The following is a 25,606-nucleotide window of genomic DNA, read 5'->3' on the forward strand; positions in this document are numbered from 1 at the left end:
TAGGCTTAAACATTCCCTCATTCTTATAAACCATAAGAAATGGTAAGAGACACCCTTCTAAAACAATTAAAAGAATACTGATGATTCAGCAGGAGCTGATGAAATACAACAGCTTATTTGAGCAACCATGCTGCTGATCATGGACCTAAGATAATGGCAAATGCCCCACAGAGAGATCTCAGGTAGGTAAGTAATGTTATGGTACATTAGATCTATATACCTCTAACAATGTGTTTAGTAAATTTTATTCACAAAGCAAGAGTGATGTGTACCAAAATCCGAAACAGCGTTTTTCTTGTTTTCTTAAAAACAGTCTCAGAAACAATGATGGAGAAACTCCCTTGTAGGCCCCACTAGCACTGGGAGAAAAGAGGCAGCAGCTCTGTACTGTGAGGATGACTAACGATAGAGATAAATATATTTCCACAGTAGATGTTCCTTTCCCACTCCTTCTCATTCTCTCTCACACAGAAACAAATTAATAGTTTTCAGATAACACGTACAGCTGAAATCCAACTGTTTCTGTGTATATCCCACTTAACTCACAGAGGCCAGCAAGCATGGAAACCAAGAGGGTCCAGAATTCATGGTATCACTTATCTAGACATGATGTTGACACAGTCACCTACTGGACAGCAACTTGATCAAAAGTACTACAGCTGGTCCATGCTCCTGACACTTGTCTTGACCCATTCCTACCAGTGGGAGAAGAAATGAAAAGCCAGACCAAGGCAAAACTAAGAATGAAAGCCAGGGTCTGGGCACCAAGTGTCCCAAAATCCCAAAAATGAGCACACGCAGTTACAGACACCTTAATTTAAGGCTTGAAGGGAACCTAGATGTTATATGATCAGCTCCCTATTTTATACATGGAGAAATCCAAATTCAAATTGGGTAAGGCCACACGGTTAGCAGTGCAGGCAAGACCACTACTCAGGTTTTTAGATTCTTTGGCTAGTGTTTCTTCCAGGAGCCAACAGTGCAACAGTTGGACTGAAAAAAAGTCACAGAGACACTGTAAAAAATACCAAGATCCCAGATCTGCTCACTTGTTCCAAAGGGGTATGATTTTGCACTGTCCTCTGACCTTCTTCTGAGTACAGCAAACATTTATGAACTAGTCACACTCTCTCATCCCCTTGTCTGAATATCTGGATAAGAGATTCTGCTTAATTCATATCACCTTCAAGTCAAGGGTCTTTCAACTTAAGGTACAATATAAAGACAGGGATGGTTTTTGTAAGATGCAAAGATTTCAATGAGTGCAGGGACAGGAACTGAGAAAATCAGGAACTGAGGCTACTCTGTCCTCCCAGGCCACATGTTGCCTGTCATCGGTGAGTCTTTTTTTCCCCTCATGCTCAAGCTTTGGCTTATGCATCTTACATATGTCCTTGTATTGTTGTTTATCTCAACTCTACTTCACAACCTCCCAGCTCCAGTGCCCACCACTGACTACCAACTATTGCTCTCAGTTCAAAGTCTCAAGAGACAGAATCTGGTAGGCTCGAGCTCTTCACACAAGCCATGTCCGTTGGCCTAATGAGTTGGTTGACTTTGGGCTAAGCATCCACCCCTAGCTCCATTGACTTTGGCCAAAGGATTGAGGTTGTATGATCCACTCCTCCCTTAGAGGCTGGGAGGAATCAGGCAATGAGAGATTAAATACATGGCTTGAACTGACTCTCATGACATTTAACCTCTTGCCTATCTGACTTCTGGCATACACTCTAGTCCAACTGCTTGGTGCCTCTTGATGAGGGGTCAGGGCCATGAACCAGGTCAGGATGTGGTCATCTCAGGATGGCTGATAAATGACTGTCATTTATCCAGTCGAGGGCCAGAGTATTAACTTCAACTAATAGCTAATCCTGGAAAAAGAGCTTTCTTTGTGGAGGTGGAGGAGTTGTCTTCCTTGCTCCTCTTTGCCATTTCTCATCCCTCATTTCTCTCTAAAAATATCATCCTCTACCCCTCCTTACTGCAGTCATTTACTGATCTCTGCATTACTCCCCTTCATTTCTAGAAGGTTTTAGCTCCTGGTTGTAACTCTTTTCAATATGATGTCTGCCTTAATTCTCAGTAATTTCAAATATTCATGTATGTGATCCTTCTAATACCCTGGCCTCTTAGTTCCTTACACTCCTCTCCTGATCTTGTCATCCAACATACCTCAGCCACCCACCTCCTTTCCCAGATGACATCCCATGATTCATCACTCTTAACAGCACTTTCCATGTACAGGCAGGCAGCTGAACCCAGCTGGAGGAAAACTCACAGCTAAGCTGACTGGTTTTACTTAAAATTCATCATCACTAATGTCAAGTGGATCCTTAGTGCTACCTGGTAATTCTGTTTCCCAAGTTCAAACATCCTCTCTTCTCTTAAAACCTCCCAATCCTCCTCTTTCCCTCTTAAGCTCAGCTGATAAACTTGCTTCCTACTTCACTGAGAAAATGAAGGCAATTAGATGAAAATTTCGCAGACTCCCATCACCATATTTTCCAATCTACCTACAGCTGACTCCAGATAACCTTTCTTCATGCAACGATGACTTATTTGTCCATGCTCCTACCTAAAGTCAACATTTCCAGTTATGCTTTGGGTTCCATCTTCTCTCAACCACCCAAGGGCATTGTTCTAGCAATTGTCACTTCTCTTCGGCATCATCAATTTATCTGTCTGCATTGGATTATTCCCCTCATACACAAGTGTGCCTAAATATACCTCATCTTAAGAAAAAGGAACCTTCACTCACATCCATCCACAGGCCTCTCCAGCAACTATTTCAATCCTCTGCTTCTCTTTCAACAACATTCTGAAAAGAGTTGTCTCTACTTACTGTTCCTTTTTCCCTCCCATCGTTTCCTTGAATGCATGCCAATCAGGCTGTTTCTCCACCATCCTCTTGACTCTTTTCAAGATCATCAATAGTTCTACATGGCCAAATCCAATGACCAATTCTCAGTCACTGTCTTATTTAACCTATTAGCATTTGACAGAGTTGATCACTTTCTCCTTGTAGAAGTCCTTTCTTTACTTGGCTTCTAGCCCATCACACCCTCCTGGTTCTCTTCCTACTCCCATTGGCCATTGTTCTTGGTCTCCTCTGCTGGTTGTTGGTCTTCACTCTGATCTTTAAATGTTGGAGGCCCCACATATTGTCCTGGGACTGTGTTCCTCCCTCGAACTCACTGCCTTGATCTCATCTTGCCTCTTGGCACTAACTATCATGCAAATACTGATGACTCTCAAATATTTATTTTCACCCATGACCTCTTCCCTGAACCTGAGACTGTATATCTAATTGCCCACTTAACACTTCCAATCAGGTACAAAATGTTCATGCCAAATTTAAAATGTTCAAAACCAAACTACTGACTTCCTCTCTACAACTCCTCTTTCTACATTTTTCCTGGTAATGGAAACTCCATTCTTCTAGTTTCTTAGACAAAAAATCTTGAGCTCATTTTTTACTCCTCTTTCCAGTGGTGTGCTGATAAATGTGTAACAGCAGGTTCTCAGCTCTGAAGGGTAGGCGGTAGGGGAAGGCCTAACTTTTCTGTGTAAATACTACCATCATCATCCATTTGTAACTACGAACGTCACAGCATTAGACACTGAGTTGGGAAGAGATGTACAGTGGCACGCCATTACGTAGCAGTTCCACCATACAGATACAAAAGATACAAATAACTTAAAGAGCATGAATAATCATAAAAAATGCAGCAAAATAATTAGGAAGTGATACATTTTTAGTACTTATTTGTTTTTGTTATTTCATTTGTTTTGTTTCGTTTTTAGATTCCACACAGAAGTGAAATCATATGGTATTTGTCTTTCTCTATCTGACTTATTTCATTTAGTGTAATACCCTTAGGTCCATCTGTGTTGTTGAAAATGGCAAGATCTCATTCTTTTTTAATGCTGAGTGATATTCCAAGAAATATCTATCTATCTGTCTATCTATCTATCTATCTATCTATCTATCTATCATTCATCTATCGATGGGATGCTTCCATATCTTGGTTACTATAAATAATACATAAGGGTGCATGTGTATCTTTGAATTAGTGTTTTCATTTTCTTTGGATAGACATCCAGTAGTGGAATTAGTATATCATATGGTATGTCTAGTTTCAATTTTTAGATGAACCTCCATACTGTTTTTCCTCAGTGATTACACTGAGTTACATTCCTACAGTGTACCAGGATTCATTTTTCTCCATATATTTTTCACCAACACTTGTTATTTCTTGTCTTCTTGATATCATTCTGATTTGTGTGAAGTGATATCTCATTGTGGTTTTGATTTGCATTTCCATGATGATTATTGATGATACACATCTTCTCATGTGTCTGCTGGTCATCTGTATGTCTTCTAATTTTTAGTATTTTTACCTTTGTTTTAATATAATTCATTTCACTAGAAGTTTATAGAATTTCTAATATAGCTTATATTTAACAGCTGGCTCACAAAATTCCTAAAATTTAAATGTAGGTTTTCAGGAGCCCTAATGACCAGCACACCACTGCACCTTTCTCTTTAACTCTCCAATTTATTAGCAAATCCTGACACCCTACATTCAAAATACGTTATCTAAAATTTGCCTGCCTTCAGTATCTCCACCACTGCTACCCTGGTTTGTGTCACCATTATCTTTCAGTTACATCAGCTCCCCCACTGTCCCTTCTGCCTTCCCCTGCTATTCTGTTCTCAACACAGGAGCCAGATGTAAACTCTAAATCAGTTTGTATTGCTCTTTTTTTTTTAAAGTATAGTTGACACACAATGTTACATCAGTTTCAAGTGTACAACACAGGGATTCAACTCATATCATTATTTTGATCACAACTTTCTAACTGCTTCCTGATTCAAACAGAATAAAATCCAAATTCAACAAATGACCTAAAAAGCCAACACATCGACTTCCTAAAAGAACAAAAAAAAAAAGTTGGGAGTGGGGGAGAAGAAGATAAATGGAATAAAAGCAGAAGGAAAAGAAAGGAAGAAAGAAAAGAAGTTACAGTGATATGAACAGGTGCAGGATACACAATCCACTGAATCCCAATTTTGCATTCTGCTTCTTCGTTAATTCTGTGTAGTTCTAGCTCTGGGAGAAGTATATGGAAGAACTGGGGACTTCATTTTTCTTCTCTCTTTTTAGAAAATAAAGCAACTTTCCACCATACCAAGCTAGATTGCTAGAGATAATCATAAAAAGCAGGAGAGTCATGGTGGTATGTTCCATACCAGAAACACTGTCCTATGACATTCCCCCAGTAACAATCTGGCTTCAGAAAAATGGCTAATTGCAAATATTTGATAAATGCTTAAAAGTTTTCCCCAAAGCTCCAAACCCTAGGGGAAGATAGAGCGTTCCCAGGCCAGACTAAAACCTTTTAACCTTAAGTCCCTTAAACATAAATATGTTGCCAAGATGCCGAGTGGATATTTAAATCATCCACTTCCTGTTCCAGTGCTATCTCTCTGTTTTGGAGAAGGACCAAAAATGTTTCATTCCTTTTGGCACTGCTTTCTTCATTTAAAAAGGATTTATACTTCAGGGGTTTTGACTCTAGAAAAAAAACCCAAGCACATATTTTGGATGTCAGAATCTGAATGTTTTGACCCTTTCAAACAAAAATGCACTACCCTGTAGCCAGTGTGGCGAGAGAACTAGATCAGGGATAGAACATGTCCAAATGGGCTTCTAAAGTAACAAGCAAAGAGGGAAAATTGGCCCATCTACAATAACTTCTTTAGGAAATATTAAAAATAGCCCATCTAAGAAGCTGGTTTTTACTAGACCACTTGTAAATAGTTGTGTTTAAATGTAATTTAAGATAATCTAGTATTTCCATCATGCTAGAGCTATCAGTCAATTAAACTTCAAATGTAATGAAAACACATCATGGCTAGTTTTATGAGGTTTTCATTAAAGTGAATAGGAGTAAATAGAAGGTTCCAAATGATGTCTCTTAAAGGATAAGGATTGGTGAGGAGTGAGTAGAGATAATTTCAGAGTGTCCTGAGTAGCAAAACAATCCATTCTATCAGCCTATGTAGTTTGAAAAAACGCTCCAGGTGATTCTGATTATACTTGGCAATCCCTCTCCCCAGTTAAGATTCCCCAGGGAGGCAGGATAATATTAGACGTATTAATACAGTGTTAGTGAACATTCCTGTCTTCAATTAATTGAATTCAATTCAAAATCTGTTAACCTTCTACTCTGTGCTTGAAACGTGCTTGGCAGCAGAACTGAGGGCAGGATATACAAAGATCAATGAAAATTATTCCTTCCTGATGGTGAGGTAGAGAAAAGAGAGTAGTAAACCATACTGGTCAGTTACAATACACAGAGGTTTAAGCTATTGAAACCCAGAAGGAGAACTATTAATTCTGACTGGGGCAATAAGGAGGTAGTATGACTTGAACCTTGAATTATGGACTGACTTTCAATCAGTAGGGAGTGAATTAAAAAAACCACTCAAGACCAAGGAAGGAAACCATCTTCTTAGCTGACAGCTCATGTTGATAGATATGTTCTTGGGCAAGTCTGTATGCAACCTGGGTGGTTAGTCATTCCTGCTAGGCCCAGAAGCTACGAGGAGGCTTGCCCACACATACCTAGCCACACTGCTATCACCTAAAAACGGATGGGGAAGTATTCTCAGACTAAGAATACAAAGGCAGAGAAGAAGAGAAGGCCTGAACGGATCTCAAAGGTAAAACTTGGTGCTTTGTTTGACTGCTAACCATTTCAAAAACTGGGTGCAGGAAAGGAGAAGGCCTCTTGCCATCACAAGGGGGAGCATTAATGAAGAAGTCAATGGTTTGAGTCTCTCAATGGCCAGTTCAATGGCCGCAGATTAGCTCTCTCCTCATGGAGCCATCTCAGAGGGCACCATTTTGTCCTAGGGCGCTGGGCAAGAGTATACTGACTACTGGAAAAACAACATGCATATATCTTACTGATAGTGAATTCACAGTATATATTCTTGTAAATAAATCATGGTATAATTATAACCAATTGGAGAAAGGGAGAATAGATCCCTCAACAGGCATAATCTGGCAGTTCAAAGGTGAGGCAGAAACTGAGAGAATTTAGAAAACACTGATTAAGACAGCTGAGAGTAACCCATAGGAAAATTTGTCATCTCCGACCATTTGATTTATTGCATATGGGTATGATTTAAGTCTGCTTATTGACAATGCAGGATTAGGCCAATTCAGTTGATTAGACAGCAATTGGCAACTAGTCATAATATGTTCACTTTTAGTTAGCATTTATGATCCTTAAGCTTATGCTACTTCTGAGGGTAATATTCATCAATTTAAATACTTTTATAAAAATTCTGTATCTACTAAGTGTTTTTGTGACCTTACTATATCTGTAAGCCATCCAAGATTCCTTTTCAAAGTTTATAGTCTTTGGTTTTCTAAATATTGTCAAAAGATGGGGGGGGGGAACCCTTAAACTCAAGGGTGTTCTTGTGGAATTTGGCTCCTACATCCCATTTCTGTCTGTATAGCTTAATTTTTTTCTAGCAATGAAAATATGTTCTCATCACCTCCACAATACAAAGCAAAATTTTGGCTCACAGCCTTTTGCAATTGTGAATAAGCTGTCAAGGCATTAATATTTTAGTTGCTCCAAAGTTGATTTGAGGGAATTTTAATCTTATTTTATTTGTTTTCCAAAGTGACTACTCTAAACCTCTCTTTTCATGTTGGAAAATAAAAAATGACAGACATGGCTAAAACTGACAGTCAAAATATAGACAACTGTGCCCTGTTGAATGCACATTTTGTTCTAGATGAAATGGTGTTCTCCTGGAAAAGACAAGAGCTGAAAGTAATGTATATCAGCTTGGTAAAAATTTTTTGGTTATAACAGGAGGGAAATGATATTTATTGAATCTCTTCAGGCCCTGTGCTAAGTTATTTATATTATTTCATTTAGTTTTTATAACCCCAGCCATGCCATTTTACAGATGAGGAAGTAGAAGCACAAAAGGGTTCAAATTTCTACCTCTGTCTTAGAGCTAGTATAGGCCTCTTGCCTTTTGTACTACACCAGGTTCTCTCTAGTCTGTCAGTCTAACCTATCAGCCTCAGCTGCCTGGAATACTGTGTTGAAAAAAAATTCCGAAGCCATGAGAAAGAATCATATGTTTAATGAGCAAGCCACTCCAAGGCCAAGAGCAACATTGGCAGCGGGTATACAATTTGCAAATATATTATTTGTCCCCTATATAATACATGAAGCTTTATTGGTAATTTTAGCTGAAAGTAGGGAGCTGGAAGGAATATAAAATCCTCATGGATTCTAGCCTTAAAATTATTCTCTTAGTAAATACAGATTTTCTATGAGCTAGCCTTTCCCCTGGTTAGACTATTTTCTTACCATTATTTTATTTTCATCCTCAAATCTTTAACTACTTTTTATCCTTTGGGAATGAGTCCCTCACTACCAATATTCAAAGAGTTAGTTCAGCATTATGATCAACATTATACTGTTGGAAACTTATTTGTAAATACTCTAGTGTAGACAGTGTAATCTATACGTGTGTAAAATAATCTGTACCCTAGGAATTGTGGTCAACATGAAGGATCCCAGGTGAAGAGTATACACTCCAGAAAGCAGAAGACTAGTATTTACATACCACTATCTAAATTCATACCTGAAGTTCTATAAATTAGCATAAAAGACACAGAAATAATTTTTTAGTTGGCACATGTGCAGGTATTCAATATATGTGATTGGGTTGATTAAAAGGGTTTGCATAGGCATCTCCATCATTGTGTGTACAGGGATTAAGAATCTGGCAAGCCCTGCATTCAGAGGAGTGCCATAAATCCAGAATTCTATTCAGGCCTGTGCCTACTTAATGAAAGATTTGAGCCTGGCTAGAAGGGAAGCTGATTCTGCAGTCAGAATACTGTTACAATTGCCACAGAGTGAACCTTTTGCATAAGGTGCTTGCCAGGGCAACCAAAAGGATAAAGAGAGAGCTTCCCCAAGTGTACAGAATGGGGTTTGTAATTGTTTTTGTGCCTACTAATAAATGTTTGCACATGTGAAGAATTTAGTCTCCGAGACTGGCTTCCATTATAGCATACCACATGGTATTGAGGTTATCTGAAAGGAAGCAGTGCCTACATCTAATGACTGGAGACTATTGACATTCACCACAAAGAGCCAGACAAATCAGCTTAGGTCATTTTATAATAACCAATTACTTCGGGAAGCCCAGGAGAGACCTTTTCTTCCTCCTCTCTCCCATTCCCCAACATTCCAGAGTTATTCACTGGGAAGGAGGGGAAGTTGTTCAAAAGACACAGCCCTATAACTCTTAAGTCACTGGACTCTAGCTTGGGGTCAGTGGGGTACAGGTGGGAGCAGAGGTTTGAATCAGATATGAGATGACATTTCAACTTTAAAATAAACATTTACCTTCCTCAAATTTAGGAGCTGGGCAAAGATGTAATTAAGAAATTCCTGTTCTCAGTGATAAAAGGAAGTTTGACACAGAACAGCTAGAGGTACTGATAGATAAAAACAAAATCACTTTGTCTCTAGATCCTCAATGAATTGAGACTCCTCAATAAACCAGCCTTGCTACCATGAAAAGAATTTTGTATGGTTGGGCTAATGCTATAAGGTATATACAGTCTGAGGTCTCCAGATCTCATATTCCTCCTAACCCTCCAAGAGCAGGATGTTCATTTCTCCTAGTGTAGCAGAATGATTTCTATTTTAAGATGCTGAGCATGGAAAAACAGAAATAAGAACCAGTGGCTAGCTCTTGTGACCATGATGAGTGTTCACTACTTGTACATATACATAGAATATCACCTTTCTGAGTGTCTGCCTCCCACCATAGCTGTTGTCTCAGAGAGAGGCAACAAGTTACCTTTCAAAAATATTCAAGCCTAGGGGGTACCTGGTTGGTTCAGTCGGTTGAGCGTCCGACTTTGGCTCAGGTCATGATCTCATGCCTCGTGAGGTTGAGCCCCTCATTGGGCTTGCTGCTGTCAGCACGGAGCCTGCTTTGAATCTTCTGTCCCCCAGCTCTCTGCCCCTTCCCCACTTGTGCTCTCTCTCTCAAAACTAAATAAATATTTAAATATATATATATATATATATATATATTTGAATATATATATATATTTTCAAGGCTAAATCTTGAAAATATATATATATATATATATATATATTTGAATATATATATATATATTTTCAAAGCTAAACCTCCACTTGGCCAATTTAATTTTCCTCTAATAGTGCAGACTGAATGAAGAAATAGGTGAAAATTTGAAAGTTGAAAAAAAAAAGATATTGAGATATTCTAAATCATTTGGTTTCATCTATCAGGTCAGAAGCCAGATTGTGGTTTAAAAATCAACAAACAAGACTAAAACTACCAGAAAAAAATTTCCCCTTTGGCTAACATCCCAAAATTACCAATTTGTCTAGTGAATAAACCAAACTGACATACAGAGAAAAATAAATACTATAAAAATTCTAATGGGAATGATTTTTATGGATAAAACTGATGGCTAAGAATTGATAACAAACGCACAAGCAAACTTAGTCATTATAATGTTATAATGTACTCTGTGCTCTAAGAAATAAGAATTTTAAATCAATTGCTTTAGATTTTTGTTTAACATGCTAAACCAAGCAGATGCAAGAAGTGTTCTTACTTTGCTTCAAAGATATATATGTTGCAGAAAAAAATAGGAAAAACATTTAGAAATACTTAGATGAGCTTGAAAACAAGACAGAAACATCTTCAGGTTACAAAATACCAAGGAAATTCAAAGACAGAGAAGTTAGTCTGAGTTAAACAGGTGGAAGCATTCATTAGTAACATGGCACAAAACTAACTGGGCTCCTGCATAAAGCCAAGAGCTAGGCAGGTGGTGTTCCATTTATAAACAGGAATAGAAATATTCTACCCATGGTAACTTACTAACGGGGAAGCAATCTATCAGCAAGGGGTAAACTCTGAGCTGAAGGGGGGATAGTCCCTTTCTGTGTGAGGGAATGGGATCCAGTCAATTTTTTTATTGCCTCTGTCCCATATACAGACAGCCAGCCAGGAATCACAGAAAAGAAGGAAAGCCAGACACGGATCTGGGACAAGAAGGAAAGACGGAACAACAGAAAATAGGAACAGAGAGGAACAAAATATAAGTGATGTTTGCAAGGAAATAAGAGATAAGGGAAGGAGATAAGAGAAATAAGTAGGGCAGCTGGGTTTGCTCAGTTGGTTAAGCATCTGACTCTTGATTTCAGCTCAGGTCAATAACCTCATGGGTTGTAAGTTCAAGTCCCAAGTCAAGCTCTGCACTGACAGCATGGAGCCTGCTTGGATGCGCTCGCTCTCTCTCTCTCTCTCTCTCTCTCTCTCTATCTCTCTGCCCCTCCTTGGCACTCTCTCTCAAAATACATAAATAAACATTTTTAAAAAGAGAAGAGAGATATTGTATTTCTTTTTTTTTTTTTAATTTTTTAATGTTTATTTATTTTTGAGAGAGACAGAGCGTGAGCAGGGGAAGGGCAGAGAGAGGGAGACAGAATCCGAAGCAGGCTCCAGGCTCTGAGCTGTCAGCACAGAGCCCGACACAGGGCTTAAACTCACAAACCATGAGCCAAAGTAAGCCACTCAACTGACTGAGCCACCCAGGTGCCCCATAGAGAGCTATGGTATTTCTTTCTTTCATTTTTATTTTTTTTAACATTTATTTATCTTTGAGAGAGAGACAGACAGACAGAGTATGAACTAGGGAAGAGGTAGAGAGAGGGAGACACAGAATCCGAAGCAGGCTCCAGGCTCTGAGCTGTCAGCACAGAGCCCCACACAGGGCTTGAACTCATGGGCTATGAGATCATGACCTGAGCCAAAGTTGGATGCTCAACTAACTGAGCCACCCAGGTGCCCCAAGAGCTATTGCATTTCTAAAAAAGGATCAGAATATCATAAAAGAAACATTTAAAATGACAACAAAAGAACTCTTGGGAATTCAAATTATTGTGGCTTAATGCAGTGAATATAAAGCCAAAATTAAGGAAATTGCCCAGTTATTAAATGAAGATATAGAAAAGTAGAAAATATTTGAGAAAATATGAAACCAGAGGATCAATTTAGGAGACCCAGAAGAGAAAGAGAAACATGGAAAATGGTGAGACGGAATTATCACCAAAATGACATAAGAAAACTTCCCATAATTAAAAGATGTATTTTTCTAGATTGAATGGGTTCAATCTGAGTGTTCATGAGAATGAATACAAATCTGAATGACACTAGGGCCCGTGTCATGAAAATTCAGAATACTGAAAATAAAAAGAAGATCCTAAATACTTCCACAGAGAAAAAAAAAATCTGCCAGCATATAAATATTTGGGAATCAAAATGGTATCAGACTTGCTAAGATGAACACTGACGATTTAGAAGACAATCCAGGCAGACTTTCAGAAGTTTTAGGGAAAATGATTTCCAGCCTAGAATTCTATGCTCAACCTAATAATCAGTCAAGTATAAGATAAACTGAAGATGCTTACAAAACTGTGTCTCCTCTGCACCCATGTGCAGGAAGCTCCCAGATGCTTTTCTTCATCAAAACAAGGAAATAAAGAAAGAGGAAGAATGGGATCTAGGAAGCAGAGGATTCAAATTTCAGCCCACATGCAAAGGAAATTCCTTTCAATCCTAGGAAGGAAATTCTTAAGATGACTGTGAAATAAAGATTTAGAACAACTAGCTGTGCAACAAATCTAGAAAATTCCAAGATGTTTTCAGGAAGGGTACTTTCAATAAAAAAAAAAAATGACAAACATCTGATGTATCTGATTGTATAGAAAAGGCCTTGACATTCACATTAGTGATAGAAACCTAAGCAGGTAAAAGAAGTAGAGTAATTATTATATCACGATAGGAGGAGGGGAAAGAGAGTACTCTGAGAAATTAAATGTAATTATAGTATACTATTTGGTCAGGTAGAAGCAATATTTATACAGCCATAACAATGTTGGAAGGGTGAGGAATATGGTGTCTATTTCTGTAGTTTCCCTTCTGTCTCACAGATCTATTTGTCTATTCTTATACCAATGTCAAACTGTCTTGATTACAGTGGCTTTATTAATGGTAGACATTACTTGTTAACCTCCCACAACTGGAGATAAAGATTTATCACTTAAAAAAAAAAGATTTATCACTTTTATGCTGCAGGTTATTTACATTTTCAAATAATATGTTCAATACGTCTTGTATAATAAATACACTACATAGGAGCTAAAAATTCTGGAAAGCCAGGGACAATAGTATTTTCATTGTGTTTTTAAAACTTAATAATTGGAACAACTGCTTGAAACTTGCTGTCTGAAGCTTGAATAAAAATATACTGAGCAAATTATTTGAAAATGTAACTAACATTGTTTAAAGTTAGGTTTATGCTATGTTTTCAGACTTTTTGGACAGCCTATATATCATTAATCATAATAAATATAATGGATTTATCTCATACAGCAAATGATAAAAATCTCTGAGAATTATATTTATAATTGTATATATGCTATTTATGAAATATATCCTTTATAATAATTACACAGAAATATTGAAAATGAAAGTTTTAAAATTTATAAAGTTTAACAAGTAACATAGAAAGATGTAGTAGCAAGCAATGTATATTAATAGAAGACAAAATAGAATTTAAGGTGAATTGATGAAAAGAATACTTCACCAGGAAGATTAAAAAAATCATGAACTTATATGTATCAAACAACATAGCCTTGAAACATATGACTAATTTTAACAGCGATAATGACAAATTTTCTACGGAGAAATGGACAGATTCACAATGTTTGCAGGAGATACTGACATAACGTCCTTGGAAATTAATAGATTCAGAAACTTTTAAAAATTATCAACATTTTACCAAATTAATCTTTTTATGGCCCTGACTTTCTGTACCATTTAAACAGGATATTCACCTCTTTAATTTAACTAATTCCACTTTTTTTCATCTTTTCTCTTGCATTCTGTTTTTTCCCCAGTCTTCTATTCATTTTCATCTTTTGGCCCTTTCCTATCAGATGCTGAGAGCTTTTATAAATATTTATGAACTGTTCCTTGTCTTTCTTGATGAAGAAAAACATAAACACCATTTTCATTATTCACCAGCTATTTCCTCTGTGTGCAAACTGGAATGACTTTGTCTGATCACTGTGATGGTATTTGCTACCAAGTCCTTTATAAATACTAAATGGTGCATTTTTTCACGTTGTGTACCAAGTGAAGCAGGTTCTCTTTATATACCAGAAGGCCTATCCAAATGACACATATTTGCTTTATCAACCTCTATAAAAGTCTAGCGGTAATTTATATTGATTACATAGTAAGAAACTCCATCCCTGGTACAACATGTTCTTACAGCTGCCAAGCCACACCTGTAGAAATGCTAACTCACATCTGGTTCCATAAATCTGTTCTTTCTGATCCTCTGGAGAGATATTTTTATGTAAACTATATAGCTACATGTGGAACAGGAAAGACCAAAGCAGATGGCTAAATCTAGTAACCATTTCCACCCCAAGTCTTGAGCTCTTACTCTCTTTCTTGACTTTGATGTCTTCCTATTTGAGAGTTGATCCAATCACTCATTTTATTAAAGTGTGTCTTAGAAGTTTTATTTATTCTTAGGTAATCAACACAAAGTGCTGATATTATTGTGCTTTTAGAAGCTGTTAAGAACTACCTTTGAGTCAACAATATTAGTTTCATTCATTGATAAATAAATTCCTCCAATTATTTTTATATGAAGATACCAAGAAAGGTACCAACATTTCCTCATCATTATATATTTTCATTTTTATTTATTTCATTGTATGTGTTATATCTCTACACAAAGGAACTTTAAAAACAAACTAACTATAATGAATCAAAAAACTGGTTTCTTTGAAGGCAACTCATTTGTAATTACTATTTGAACTAAATTTAGCTCCCCACTCCAACAAGTGGTTTGCTAGTAAAGGACAACATTAAGGAAGTAACCATGATAGAAAAGACAATAATGACCCTAATAAGGGAAAGTTATAAAGCCACAAATCCAAACAACAATAGAGCTAGAAGAAACCATATTTAGTTCAACCGCTTTATTATAAGAACTGATGTCTCAGAAGGCTGAGTCACCTGCCTGATGTCATCAAGTTGCTCAAAGGCATAAACTGAATTTAACGGATTCTTTCTGCTATTATCTGCTGCTAACTCATATTTCAAAGAAAGTTTGGAAGCTTAGAATACGGGAGGCTATTTATTATTGAGATGATTTCTATAAATCAAGCCCCTCCATAATTTATATTTTAGTAATAGATATTTTTCATAAACTGTGTGATATTTTTAAGTTGCCAAAATGTATAGACTTCAAGATTTGGGGGAACATGGATAAGGTCTCTTTTTTTTCTTCGTTAGTGTCTAAGCTCTTACAAGTAACTGTGGTATGGTGCAACTTAAGAGCAGAGTTTCAGCAATTCAACAGCCAGGCAAACCCTTTCACGTTAATGCTTCTGTCTAAAACAGAAGCATGGAGTGGCAGTTGTAGGTGCTGCTAGATATTACCATCTGTTTGGGATGGCCAGCTTCAGTGACAGAAGCAACAGGGTTCCAACATCTGGCATCAGTGTGGAGCAGGCTGAGGAATCTGCTAATGGTCTCAAGGGAAACAAACCAGAGACCAGAAGAGGCCCAGGGTATTTCAGGTGGAAAGTCCTCAGGAGATTGCTGGTCCGGATGGCATATGTTCAAGGAAAGAGCTTGTTTATGCAATTTTCACTGAAGTATTATGAGTTCCACCAAGATCTTCATAAAGTACGTATTACATTTTTACCATATTAAACATTATTCTGCTTTAAGGGACTTAAAAAAGTAAAGCACATCAGGGAAAGCTTAAGGCAATCCAAATAAAGTATGGAGTTGTGTTAATAATGCCATCGATATTGTTTCATTAGTTGTGACAAATGTGCATAGTAACATTAACAATTTAGGAAACTGGGTGTGGGCATACCAGAACTCTAATATTCTTGCAACTCTTCCGTAAATCCAAAATCTATTCTAAAATAAAATTTTATTGTAAAAATAATAAAAATATACAATTTGACCCACCCGTATGATTGCTTGTGCAAGCCTGGTCCCAAGCACACTTGCTAGGATCAAATACGCTTTTCTTCTACTCTTCCTTTTAGTTTCCTAGAGCATTTTTAAACTTTAATGTATATGGCTATAGATATTATAATCATAGACATTACAAAGCACAGCACTTTCATATAAGTGATCTCGTGTTAGAAATATAAATGCTGATGAAAGACAATTTTAATAAATCTGAGAGTGACAAGATCCTTAGGTTTTAGATAAAGCTTGTAAAAAAACTTTTCTGACTATACTGGAGAAAAAGCTCAAATTGAATGGTAACCTGTCTTAAAGATCTTTTTCACCACCTTGGGGTTTCAGACTGCCTCAAACAAGGTAATTGTCAATACAGCTTTTAAAGGTGAGGATGGGAAGGAATATGCTTGCCCCCAGAGCTAAAAACAAGGAAAGAAGGAAAGGCTGAAATTAGGGACGGGGCAGCCCCAGAAAGAGTAATTTTTGGAAATCTCAAATTCTAAACTTTGAATCTAGAGAGTTTCCTGTATGAATAGATGACTTACATCTTCCAAAAAATCCCAACTAGCAAAAGCCTTCATATTTCAAAGGAAAAATAAAAGAAAACCATGTATTAAAGATCTCTGGCTACCTAAAATGCCTTTACATTAAAGATCTCATTGCTCCCTAGCTGGGTGTTAGAGAGAGAAGGGAAAAGGCCATTGTCAGTTTATAATTGGGAAGCTGGAGGCACAAGAAGTCTGTTCAAAGTCATGCAGGCTATCAGCTGTGGACATGAGCCAGAAACTGGGGCCACTTTTCTATCAGACCACCACCTGGAATCTGAGGCCCCACAAAATATAAGAGCCAAGATTCAAAAACTTAAACCTTATTGTGAATACTCTCAGGAAAAAGAACCAGCGAGCTAAAAACTACTCCCAGTAGAAAGAGTGATTGTTTTATTTTAACAGCATATCTAAGAACAGAAATATGGAAAAGCATGGAAGTTAAAACAAAATCTTAACCTCCCACACTTCTCATTTCCTCAAACACAGGTGGGTCTGCAGTTCCAGGCTGGCTGCTATAATCACTCTGTCCAGTTTTAGGGCGAAAGAGAGCTCTTGGCTGCTATAACCATCTGTCCAGTTTTAGGGCAATAGAGAGCTCTTGGCTGCTATAACCATCTGTCCAGTTTTAGGGCGATAGAGAGCTCTTGGCTGCTATGACCATCTGTCCAGTTTTAGGGCGATAGGGAGCTCCTTGGGTATATATTTCCATTCCACCACTACTGTAACTATATACCTACCCTGCAGAATGTGGCTGAAGCATTCTGATTTTTCCTTGTCTTATCTTTTCAAGCCTTTTTAAAAGGATCTATCTAAGCAACAGAGGCATGAGGCCATCATGGCTAAAGCGTATGGCTGCCAACAGCAGAACATTTCCAAATGTATAAATCCCAACAGGAGAAGAAACAAAAAATAGAAGAAGGAGAAGGAGGAAGAGGGGAAGGAGAAGAAGAAAAGAGAAGGATGACAAAGGAGGGGAGGGACAGGGGAGGAGGGTCAGAAGGAAGGAAGGAGAAAGCTTTAATAAAACCCTCACTTCCTTCCATAAAGTATCTTCTTTCATTGTTTTTTCCCCTCATTCATTAATTTTTAAGAGAGAAAGAAAATTATGGTCACATAGAAAGTAAGAAGAAAGAAAGAAGATTAAAAGAAAGAAAGTAAGTAGATTAAAAGGAGAATAGCTTTTTCCAGCTGACATAGTGCTACAACTGGCAAGTTTTTCAGGTATCTATGGATTGGTTTCCAGTAATTTGCAAGAGGCGAATGTTCTGCCTTTCTCATTTTAGAATTGAGGAGGTTCAGGCCTTCCTCGCATGACCTAAATTGATAATTGAAGTGATCTTTCAGAATGAACCATAAACTGCATGTGACTGAAACATAAAAAGAACTACACTTGAAAGGGACTTAAGTCAATGTTTATTCTATCTTTTTTGCCTTGAAGTTTATTTCTACAGATGTTAAACCTACAGCAGCATTGCTAGGCCTTTGGTACGTAATATTTTAGAAGTGAAAATACCCCAAATTACTGAAGGCATAATGGAGGAAACAAACAGCTTTGATTCTCATTTTCTCTTCATTTTTCAGGCCATAAATTTTGTAACTCTAATTGTATACATGCACACATATCAAAAACATATCCTGTAAGATTCCAGACACGTACACATAACATATCTACACAACAATTCTAGACCCAGCTGCTTACATGGTGTAGAGATTGTGCTAGTCTCTGGGCAAAGGTGCCGAAGTGGTGGACAGTCCAATAGGGACTCATATGAGACCCAAAGCAGATTGTAACATTTGATGGTGGTGGTAGTTGCTTGTGTACGTGTTCAGACATGCAGGAAATCTGTCCTGCATGTATAATGGCAGACAGAGTGGCCTCCCTGAGAGGCAGTCAAGATTGTACCAAAACAAAAGAGATAGAGGGAGAAGAAGAACTCTGACCCAGAGGGAAGAGGAGAGGTGATAAGGAAAAATAGAACCACACATTGAGTTTTTTTGGGTGGAAATAAAAATGAGAATCAGAACACAATTTTTTTGGGGGGTACAGAAACAGAAGGAGTGGTTGCTAGGTGAAATGAGGTCTGTAGAGTCAGAAAACTACACCATAGATAGGATAACTGTCCATCTGAGTTTGCCTGGGAGTCTCCACTTCAGACTGTTATTGTAAGGAAATTATTAATAGCTCCTCCTTTCCCTATCGGAAATGTCCTGGTCTGGATTGGATAATAAATGGCACCGTCACCCTCTTATCTGCCACCTCTGGCCTAAGACAGGGCATAGCCATAAGTAAGACTGAAACTAGGAAATGGAACCACAAAGAGCTTTTAAAAAGGGGTGAAGAGAAACAATGGCTAAAGAAAAAAGGCATTAGGGGACAAGATATAATGCATTGGCAATTTGTAATCAACCATGCCAAACACAGATAAAGTTAGGGAGAATGTTGAGAGGAAAAGTATATAAAAACTTCAGGATAAATGCAGAAGAGACAAAAGAAAACAAAGACAAAAGACAAATGATTCAGAGCACAAATATGTGCAGGCTACTAATATTTTCTCTTGTATATGGAGATTCGTGGTTACGAGCAGCATGTATAAAAATGACTGAAAATGGCCATCCTTGCTTTCCACCCTGCGCAGGCACACACAAAGTCTGTCGGTTGCTGCCTCCCAGTCGGCTGCTCCAAAGCTGCTGACATCCGGCTAGGGCTCTGCCTCTCAGACTCACAGGCTGCCTCGGCCAAGCTTTCCCACCACCAAGCCCCTTCCCCGACTTCTGATGGTTGCATACCAGACTGTCTGCCACCGTGGTTTCACAGGCTTCCACAGATAGGCCACAGTATGTGAAGCAGCATTTCAGTGCGTCATTTCAGAGACCTCTTTTGACTTTTTACTGCATCAGAATTTTGTACTGCAAAAGCCAGTAAGTAAATGTCAAGAGCAAGTTCAAAAGGCCAAGTGATTTCTAGCTAAGCAACTCCTAGACCCAGAGGGAAGATGGAATGCCACCAGCAATAGGGCCTTTGGCATTTAGAGGTTCAGAAAATACGTTGTATGGATTTCTACCACCATTTTGAACTGGAGCATATTATGGGTTAAATTGTGCCACTCTCAAAATTCTCATGTTGAAGCCCTAACCCTCAGATTGTGACCTTATGTGGAGATAGGGTCTTTACAGAGGTAATCAAGTTAAAATGAGGTCATTAGAATAGGCCCTAATCCAATATGGCTGGTGTCTTTTGAGAAGAGGAAATTTTGGCACAGATACATGTGCAGCAAGAATGCTGTATGAACATGAAGATGGCAATCTATAAGCCAAGGAGAGAAGCCTGGAACAGATCCTCCCCTCAGAGCTCTCGGAAGGACTGATGCTGCTGACACCTTGAGATTGGAACTCAGCCCTCTGCAACTGCGAGACAAGAAAGTTTTGTTGTTGCAACCATCTGGTTTGTGGTGCTTTGTTACAGCAGCCCCAGGGAACTAATGCCTCAGAGGCAGTCTGGTCAAAGATGGGAGCGAGGAAAAGTTGACCAGACTTTTCATAGGGCCTTCCTTTCCCTGAGAAGACTAAGCAGTGTTTCTCTGAGTTATCTAAAAGAAAGGGCACTCCCTGTGGCAAGACTGGACTGGTTGGTCCTTAGGAAATAATTTCAATTGCTCATGCCTCAGTTTCTCCCTCCATGAAGTTGGTAATAGAGCTTGTGTTCTGAAATCCCCATTATGACTGATTGTTAAGGCAAAGAGTGGTCACACTGATATTCTGAGTTTGAGGCAGGAAGATAAAACTTACATGTGGAGACTTATTAATAAATACTACATCTGAAACGGCTGGCCAAGTGAGTGGACTCTACCTTCCTGAGTCAACCTGTGCAGAGAGGTACAGTCCCTGACTTCCCACCTGATCCTCACAGAACCAGCTCGGTCTTGGCCTTTTGAATATCTAACTTTGACATGATAAAAGACTAAAATGACTCATATACTTGAATAAAGAGTTTCATCTTTCAGTACATAATTCCAGACTATTTCCCCTGAATCGGGGAAAAGGGTGTAACTGCTTGTCAAACTATCTCTGCTACCAGGAAAGAAAAATACAAAAGTATTCCTGCAGGCTTTTTTTTTTTTTTAACTGTAATAGGCCTAGATTCTCATCCTGTCTCTCACTTGAATTATCTCTTGAGTCAGTAGTGAAAGAAATGGTGTTTAGCCCTGCTTCCTTATATGGCAGGGAATGACAATGTGCTTGTCTATTTGAACAGCAATGTGGCTCTCTGACAAATTATAATGATTGGTTATGGAAACCTCCTGCTCTGGTTTCCATCGTATTCCTGAGGAAAGACACAAAACAGACAGCTGTAAGGAAATGGAAAGGGTTGGACTCAGGGAGTGGCACTGAATCTGGCTCTGCCATTTGCCAGCTGTGTGACTTTGGGCAAGTTCTTTAATTTATTTTACTGCCCTGAGGTGGTTATCTTCAACTAGAAGTGCCTGTCACGTAATAAGTGTGCCAGCAAGATATCTGAATGAACCAGCTTATCTTCTTAACCATCTCTAACCTATAAGGGCTAGTGATAACTATCCATCATCCATTTTTATTCACTGTCCCTCCCAAAATCAGTATTTTTCTCCAGATAAGTCTTAATTGTCTCTTCTCTCTGTCTCTCTCATTCTCTCCTCTTTCCTCCCTCTCTCATTCCAGGTCAAAAACTTAACTAGGGGCGCCTGGGTGGCTCAGTCAGTTAAGCGTCGGTCTCCGGCTTAAGTCATGATCTCATGGCTCGTGGGTTTGGGCCCCGTCTTGGGCTCTGTGCTTACAGCTCAGAGCCTGGAGCCTGCTTTGGATTCTGTGTCTCCCTCTCTCTCTGCCCACCCCCATTTGCACTCTGTCTCTCTTTCTCTGTCAAAAATAAATAAACATTAAAAAAATTAAACAAAACAAACTTAACTAGAACCCACTACCCCATCCAGCCTCAGGAATAATAAACCCCATTAGCCATACTAGATAAATATGATTTAGGATATTAAAAGCAACACACATCCAATGATAAGGGTAGGGAAGAAAACTTTGTGGCTGAAAGGAGTGGTGGACGTTGTCTGCTTCTGCAGAGCAGGGCTGTGCAAGCTCCAAAGACAGACAGAACTGGTTAGAAAGTGCTTGTGCTGACCTGAAACAGGGTTTCCTACAACTGATATCTACTGGTCCTGGTCCTACCCAACGGAGAACCTGACATGAAAGAAGTTGGCTTCTTCTGCTCCACTGACACAATGGCCATGGAGTAGCCAACCTGGGAGTGTGTGGCTTGGGGTATGGGAACCAGTGGGAGCCCATCCCTATAGATAGACTCACAGGAAGTCAGAGCCGATAGCTGATGATTTTTAATTTAGTGCCCACATGTACAAAGCAGTTTAGAGATATAATTTCTAATCCTTATAATTGGAGGAATAATTATCCCCTTCCTATAGGTGAAGAAACAGGCTAGAAAACAGTAAATTTGAGCTATAAACTTAAGTCATTTGGATTCCAAAGTTTGTTCTCAAATAGGTCACACCTTTGGGGCCATACACAAACCAGGGGTCTCCATTGTTGGAGTAATTAGCAACAGGCAGCACAGCATTGTGGACTATGGAGCCAGATTATCCAGATTTGAATCCTGGCTCTGTCACTTACTAGCCGTGTGCTTAGACATGTTACTTAACCTAATTGTAACTTAGTTTCCTTACCTGTAAATTTGGTTGTTGTATGGAGATTAATTGTTTGATTTTTATCTAATAAACATCTATATGCTACCTAGCATGTGCCAGGCACAGTTCTAGGCATTCAGTAATAACATAATTAGAAAGGAATCAATGAGTTCAAACGTGAATACTGGCTTCAGCTTGCTTTATCAAGAAGAAATTATAGACATTTATTCCTTTACTCATTAACTCTCTTCTGTGTGTGGGGTGAGGCACTTTTTTAGTTTCAAGTCACAGCACTGAAAAACCCAAAGTCCTGATTCATGGTGCTTATGTTCTAGAGCATAAGAAATGATCAACAAACAAATAAATATGCAATCATAAGCATACATTATGAATCTGCATGCAACAAAGTAAAAGAGGTATTCTGACTGGCTCTCCTGTGCAGAGGCTAATTTTATCAACTTGATACCTTAGGTGAATTAGTAGTAAATGTTTCCCAACAAACTCTGGGAGGTTAAGGGAGAGCAGCGGAGTCTGATTTGTAGCATTTGCTAATTTCAGTGGTGTTTTTCCATCATACAGATACAATAAATGTAACTAACTTCCAGATCACAGATAATAATAAAACATAAGAAAATAATTAGGGAGGAATGAGTTTTGAGTATTTATTACCTTGGTGTTTAATATAATTTAATTTTAAGTTTATCGAATTTAATTTTTAATAATGACTATGTTTAACAGCTGGGTCTCAAAATCTTGAAAATTTAACAATTGGCTTTTGGGAACTAGTATGAGCTGGTTTCCCATACTACGGTTTAGGGAGCATGGAGAGGGGGAACAGTGTCAGAGGGAAATGAGACTGAGTCAGTGTGGTGTCATTATGCGTGTGGATCCTAATCAAATTCCTTGCTCTTCTCCAGCAAGCCCTGCCTTCAAGTACACAGTGGAAGCACTGGTCTATAAACCTAACGGCATCGGTACAAACACAGTAGCAATTCTGGCATTCTTATTGGACCAGGTTACTCACGCAGAGATACTTTTAGCTCTATAATCCTCAGTGAATATAATTTATGTCCTTGGTGCTCTGAATACGGTAGATTCTTCTGCACAAGTTACACCTTCAGGATGTAATTCCTGCCTATTGACCCTAGAGATGGATTTTCAGTTCTGCAAAAGCATTTGCCTGAGGCCTCTTGTCTCTTAGGGCTTAGATGCTTCTGAAAGGCCCATCCACAGAAGCGCCTAAACCAGAGACTATGATGGCCCTGGCCTCAGAGGAGATGCAGGGGGAGGGTGGAGAAAGCTTCTTCCCCCTTCCGCTCAGGATTTGTACATTCCTCACCACAAGGCTGAGGACAGAGAAAAACATCTTCTGTTTTTCCTGGTAAGTTAAATATCTAAAATAATCTAAACAAACATCCTAAGGACAGAAATACGTAAAGAGAAAATTTTTTCTCAATTCACCCCTCCCCCAAATCCTAAATTTCACTTAGTAATGGTGGCTGGAACAGGAAGTGGAAATACCATGAGAAATTTTATTCTTGCCACATTTCCAATGCTTTACAAAAGCAAACACTGGAAATCTCATCAGAAAACTTGACCTTACAGGGTTGATAGCTTTGTGCCCAAACCAAGAATATGGGAAGCTGGAGGAATTTTCAGACAAATATTCTAGCTCTTCCGAAGAGACTCTTTGGGAAAACTGATTATTTGGAATATAACGCTGTAACTTTCAGAAAGAAATTACACAAAACTAAACAACTAGGCTTCTGAGGAATAAGTTACTCCATACATCTACTATAAATTATTTTAAGCATAGATGTACAGAACTGTTTCTGAGCCAGGGATTTTAGCAGAATCACCAGAGAGTTTTTACAAACTACAGATGCTGGACCTTGCTCTAGACCTACTGAATCACAATCTCCAGGGGATGGTACTCAGGGATATATGTTTTCGAAAAGCCCTACAGTTGATCCTGATTAAGACACTGGTTAAGATCTACTGGACTATTGATTATAGGCAAATCGGGCTGTAATGTATAATCCAAATCCATGGACTGTTTATAACGGGACATTGTCTCTTGCTTCTTTCAGGGGAAGCAATCCATTAGACTGAAATTGTTAACAGCCTGGGACTTAGAAGCTGTGTGTTTCAGAACTGCCTTTGCCACTAATTAACTGGGAGATCTTGGTCAAGTCATTTGGCTTGTTCTTTCATTCAACAGATACTGGGCCTCTGTGATGTGCCAGGAAGTGGGTATATATTAATAATAATAATAATAAAAAGATGTTCCTGCCCCTATAAATCTTACTGACATTAATCAAAGAAACTTACAAATACATGTATAATTTTACTTGGTATGGTTAGGCTTTAGTTCCTCATCTGCAAAATGAAAAAATCACTGGTTCTTTTTTTTTTCCAAGCATTTCTTCTTAAAACCATAAATTTCTTGTCCCAACTTCCACATAATGTATGTTTTAAGTTCACTAGCTGAGTGAGAAAATACAATACCAAAAGCTACTATGAATTCAATAACTATTTTAAGTAAATTAACATTTTATCTTCATAATGCATCAATGTAACTAGAAAAATAGTAACACATACTGTGCAAGATGTATTATTTACTCAGTTTGTCAAAAACATTTGCTGCATATATGGATTTGTTAACCTCTTGCAATAATTTTGTGGCCTCCCAGGGATCTAAAGTGCGGAGGTTAGGAACCTACGGACCACATCAATGATGTGAAATACACAGTATAGGCTGAGTAGTAATGTCCCTTTTCTTCCACAACAGACATCACTGTCAATGACAGCATCTGTGGCCTCCAGTAAGCCTAGGACTCAGCCTCAGAACCCTTCTCAATACCCTGACCCAGATGATCCCTACCAATTGCTTCGAGCTGGCAAACAGATGAAAAATTATCTGCACCCCCTGGCTAAATGCCTCCTAAGACCCTGCCCAGCTTTAAAAATACAGGATACATGTATTCAGTTCTGCTGTCTTGATAATCACAAATGCCTTCTCCCCTCTCCATATGAAAGTACTCCAAATATTTGAAGACATCCATGTGGCCCCAAATTTTCCTTCCTTTGGGATTAACAGTTCCAGATCCCTTATCTGTTCCTCATATTCTGTTCTCCTGACCCTCCTGGACCGCCTTTGACACTCATTCCAGGATACATATTTGGGAATGCTTCTCTGAGGAACAAGCCAA

The 25,606-nt window shown here is 38.5% G+C and overlaps 1 protein-coding gene across 8 annotated transcripts in view; it reads right to left on the reverse strand.

Annotated features, from left to right (window-relative positions):
• Positions 1–25,606, reverse strand: part of CALD1 (caldesmon 1) — a 186,489-nt gene that overhangs the window by 154,502 nt on the left and 6,381 nt on the right. Inside the window, exon 2 of one of the 8 annotated variants that reach the window (XM_027075515.2) lies at positions 19,507–19,626. The exons of the other annotated variants lie outside the window; for them this stretch is intronic. The gene's annotated coding sequence lies outside the window, so the exon portion shown is untranslated. The remainder of the gene's footprint in view (positions 1–19,506; positions 19,627–25,606) is intronic. 8 annotated transcript variants of the gene reach the window in all.

Source organism: Acinonyx jubatus, chromosome A2, assembly GCF_027475565.1.
Source record: "Acinonyx jubatus isolate Ajub_Pintada_27869175 chromosome A2, VMU_Ajub_asm_v1.0, whole genome shotgun sequence".
In the NCBI taxonomy this organism is placed as follows: Eukaryota; Metazoa; Chordata; class Mammalia; order Carnivora; family Felidae; genus Acinonyx; species Acinonyx jubatus.